A 4827-nucleotide genomic window follows, 5' to 3' on the forward strand; every position below is an offset into this window, starting at 1 on the left:
TTATTTTGGGGTTTTGTTTCAGGATGAGATTTCAAGTCAAGGGGAGGATTGTTATGTATGCCTCTCATCTCATCATATATTTTCATCAAGCTTGATTTAGCAGAATGTTAGAAATAGTAGGCTATATTTGGCAAGCTATATTAAGGAGGAAGAATTAGTATTTTAGTATAGGATATTTTAGGATATGTCATTTATAGTATCTCTTTTTAGAGATTTATGTTGCTATAAATTATGTCATTTGTACTTTATGTAAGAATGAAGTTCAAATAATACAATTAAGCTTCCTCATAATATTGTTTATCTTATTTTTTGCCTCTCCTTCGTCGAAACCCTAACAAAGTTGGAGTGCACAAACAACAACGGCTTTCTCTAGATCTGTAAATAGAAAATATTATAGTTGGAGGCGGCTAGAGTGATACTGTCACACCCCAAACTAGGAATTCTGGATTAAGATGTGGTCAACCTCGCATTGTGCTTAATTAATCATTAAGCACGCAAGGCTAATCATAAATAATAAATCAAACAGCAGCGGAAGCAATATAATATAAATATCAAACATCAGTCACATAGCAAATAAATAAACATACACATACATAACATATAATTCAATCAATCTCGAATCCAAATAACACCATCTATAGAAGGGGATACATGATCTATCGAGCCCGTATATATAACACAGGAAATACGAGACTCGTAAACCTAATCAAAAGCCTAACCCTAACTAGGTCAAGTGGTGTGGCCCTCAGGGACAGCTCTTGACATCTCCTGCTGCGGACCGCCAGAACCTGTACCTAAAACCCACGAAACAACTTATGGGTGAGCGACGAATCGTCCAGTATGTGACCCAGAATTATCCCCCTCAGGGATCCTCTACGGTCAAAGCACTCTTATTTATAAAATGAATACAATTAAAATATGCACATGTGTGAACCTATATTAATATCTAATATAATTTATAATACCTTTGAATGATGTCATGATGCGATTATTCTATTATGCCAACATGCGGAATAAACCCAAAGTCAAAATATCATAACGGATAATAATCAAGTCGAAGTCCAGTACTCCTTGCACTGTGTGCCCAAATACAATAATAATAATAGTAATATGGATATAGTAAATCACCCCATGCCGTGCCAATAGGATCACAAGATCCAACAATATAATCCAAGGACTGTGATCAGAGTACAATGATACACGTTGCCTAGTGATATCGAGCATTGCCCCACAAGAACAGCACACTAGCCGATGGTTATATCAAAATTCGGTGTGTCATCTCGTCTAACGATTCATCACCCAAACATATCAAATAGGAGAAATCATACAATGCAAGTCGTAAAAAGTTAATCTCTTCCCTCATGAGCAGGAGAGAACTCTACCGTCCGGCCAGACCAATAGGAATCAGGGGCTCGACTCGAGCTAAACCCCGTTCACCAAGGCTCGTCGACCTTGTGCACTTGCACTTCATTCCTCGAGACCCGCATTGGACCTTGGGAACTTCCGTTCTAGGCAAAGTAGCTCCTAATGCAGGGAAGGAATAAATTCCCGAATCGTATCGTGCCACAAAACTCGAGAACGGAACTGCTCACGTCAAATAGTAAAATGATCGAAAATGATACATAATCAAGTTTATACATATAATATAAATCCTAAAGCCATCCAAGGATCAAGTGACCCTCAGCTCAATGGTTGTCGGGCCGTCCCATGCCAAGTGACACCAAGACGGAACGAAGTCACTCGGTTCTGCTCAGCTCTCACCAATGCATGCGTATGCACGTAATATAATAATAATATAGTCTCCACGAGAAGAAGACAAACTAGTATCCTAATATTCTAATAATATAAATATAGTATTATTTAATTACTCTACTCTTATAATACAGTAAATTCAGGTTTTTCAGGGCTTATGCAATTCTACCTATAGTGCAGAAAAGGATAAACAGTCTTTACAGTTTTAATGCAACTACTTAAAATAAAGTGCGGATGTCAGGTCAGATGGATCAACTGGTAAGAGTACGCCCACGAAAGAAAATAATTCAGATATCCCACACCTGAGGGGGCTGGAGTCTCTGTCGCTAAAAATCAGCGTGCTCCGCGTATGCTCCGAACTGTGGGTCAGTCGGATCTGTCCACGGGTCGGACTTGTACGGAGTCGACTGATCTGTGATCACGTAATTTTAACTAATTAAAATCTGCACTAATTTTATTCTAACCCTCATCCCAGTTAATGTGCAAGTTAAATTCTCGATTATTTCAATTTTATAAAATTACCGATTCAGTCAGTCTAACTGATCTGGTTAGGCATATATATTAATTTTTTACTTTCATGCCATTGAGCTTAGCATTAATCTTAATTTCCTTATGAGTTCGTCGAATATTGATTATTCACTTTGATCTAAATTAATCTAATTTAATCCTAAATTAATTTATATTTTTAATAATTTAATTTGAAGATATATTGCTTATGGAAATTCATATGTCGAATTACTCGCAATTAAAAATAATTGCTCGAGAGTTACGGTTAGTTAACGGAATTTACTTAGTTAACATATTCTAATTGCCTATCTACTTTGGTTTATTTTAAACGAATTACAATTAATTTTAATTGATCGAATTTCAGTTTCGAAAGTTAATTTATAACTAAAATCCCTAATGCTAATATTTAATAAAATATACTAATTAAATGGTTATTGCAAATTTTATAATCCGTTTTAATATAGTTAAACTATTTAATATTTTAGATGTATAATTCATTTTATAAAATTAAAAACGGAACCCTTAATTAGTTTGCGTGTTTCTAATTAATTTATTTCTAAGTCGCGTAGTTCGTTATTTTTATAACTAATTTAATTTCTACGTTTAATTAGCCGTTTTGAATCTAAGTCCATAACGAATATTTTTCGTTGCCAAGTAATTGTTCTTTATTAATTAGCAACGAATTTTTGTACAAGTTCGAAAAATGTTTAAAAAGAATCATTTTAACTTTAAAAACCTTTTATTTTAGTTTAATGTGTTGAGTGTTTTAATTTGGTTTAAATTCATTATCTAGAGTTAAGCTTTATCAATATAATTGCCATGTCTTTATTTAATTAAATTTTTCTTATATATATAAGTTACAACTCTCATGTTGTATAATACTTTTATTAATTAAATACAATTCCTTACATAAAGAGTTATAATGATCTTATTTATTTGTCATGATAATTACACACCTCATATTACATTTTATATTCGCATCTTAATAAGTACAAATTACTTATTATAGCTAATGTCATCATTTGCTAATTATTTTATGAACCTTTAATTAAGCATTTAAGTGGCCCCAAGGCCCAATTCAAAATATAACTTATTCGGCCGAACACCTCTTCACAAATTTAAAAATCCCCATTTACAATTCGGCCCCTCTAATTTAGGGTAATTACATCAAGTCACAAAATTTCAGTTTCTTCTTTTCATAAAATATCTTACCTACAACTAACGCCTCAAACCATATTTGAAAATTTTCTATTCTATACTTTTTGTCATTTTTATATAAATTTTTGGTACAAAACAGAGCTCAAACCCATTTCGATTTATTTTCGGTTTGGGCAAATTAAGGCCGGGTCCAACAATTCAAACTCCCAAATCTATCTTTAAGTCCTTAGGATAGAGTGTTATGACAAAGGACCATATTTTTAACAATTCAGCCCCTCAATTAAATAAATTTGTGAAAGGGCCCCTGACAGTTTTAGAAAGGGTGTACCAGTAATGTGAATTCACTGGTACCGAGATCAGTAGCACACCCACAGTTAAAGCAAAGAATACACGGACAAATTAGATGAAGAAGGCATAAGAAGAGCCCAAGTCAAGATTGACACCAAGAATCAAAATCGATTCTTCAAATCAAAGTCACACACGGCTTAAGAGAAAAATTACAAACACGAGAGATAACATGGCACAGCATATATACAAGTCAAGTCAAAAAGGGTCGATGCCCTCGTGCCATCACAAGGCAAAACAAAATGTAAAGAGGGATGACAAGAATGGTACAAGCAAGTTACCGGCTTTGCTTCCAAATCCGTGTCGTGGTGAGAGTCGGCAGTCGTAGTCGGTTTTTGCCTTCTCCCCTCGCTTCCCAACCGGTCTCGAGATCCACACGAGCGTACAACCAAGCACAGAGATTTCTGATTCGAATCGTGCTTCCGACTCACGTTGTGGCGAATGTCGATACCATGACAGTGGTTGAAGTCGTCTCCTCCTTTGCTTTCGACCTCGCCTCAAGCTTCGCGCATAAGGCAGCAGCAAGGAAAGTTGAGTATGGGGACAAGCTCCGAAATAATTTGCAACAAGAAAATCCTAACCGGATTGGAAGAGTTGAGAAACAGTGGGGGGAAAAAGAGAGAGAGAGAGTGAAAGACGAGCCTTGGTCAAGAGAGTACAAGAGGGGGTCGGGTCTTAATGGCGATGTGATAGGCAACGTGGGAGGGTCGTGCAGAGGAGGAAAATAGCGAAGAGAGGGAGATGGTTCCTTCGCCAGGAAGGAAAAGGAGGAGGTATTAATTTGGGTGGGGTCCGGTTGTCAAACAAATATGGAAAGAAGACAATCAAAGAAATAGAAAATATAATTCAAAATAGAGTAGAGATAGGGATACGGTTCGCCAAAAATAAATGAAAAAAAAAAAAAAAAAAGGCATGAATGGAGGCTAGCTGTCAAGGCAGGAATTATAGAGGGAGGCTTTGAGATTAGTGCTAATGTAATTGAACGGTTTGGGATCTCTCAAGCAAATAAAAAGGATTTAATTTAATTTAGTGATATTTAAATGAAACAATCTTTTTAACCTATCA

General features: G+C 35.6%; 1 long non-coding RNA gene across 1 annotated transcript; it reads right to left on the reverse strand.

Annotated features, from left to right (window-relative positions):
• Positions 1-545: 545 nt before the first annotated feature.
• On the reverse strand, positions 546-4491 carry LOC144553025 (uncharacterized). Its single transcript, XR_013511302.1, has 3 exons — positions 4044-4491; positions 2055-2164; positions 546-794 (listed from the first exon to the last, which is right to left on the reverse strand). It is a non-coding gene; the product is annotated as an uncharacterized LOC144553025 (long non-coding RNA).
• Between the last annotated feature and the right edge of the window lie 336 nt (positions 4492-4827).

Source organism: Carex rostrata, chromosome 4 (assembly GCF_964058835.1).
Source record: "Carex rostrata chromosome 4, lpCarRost1.2, whole genome shotgun sequence".
NCBI lineage: Eukaryota > Viridiplantae > Streptophyta > Magnoliopsida > Poales > Cyperaceae > Carex > Carex rostrata.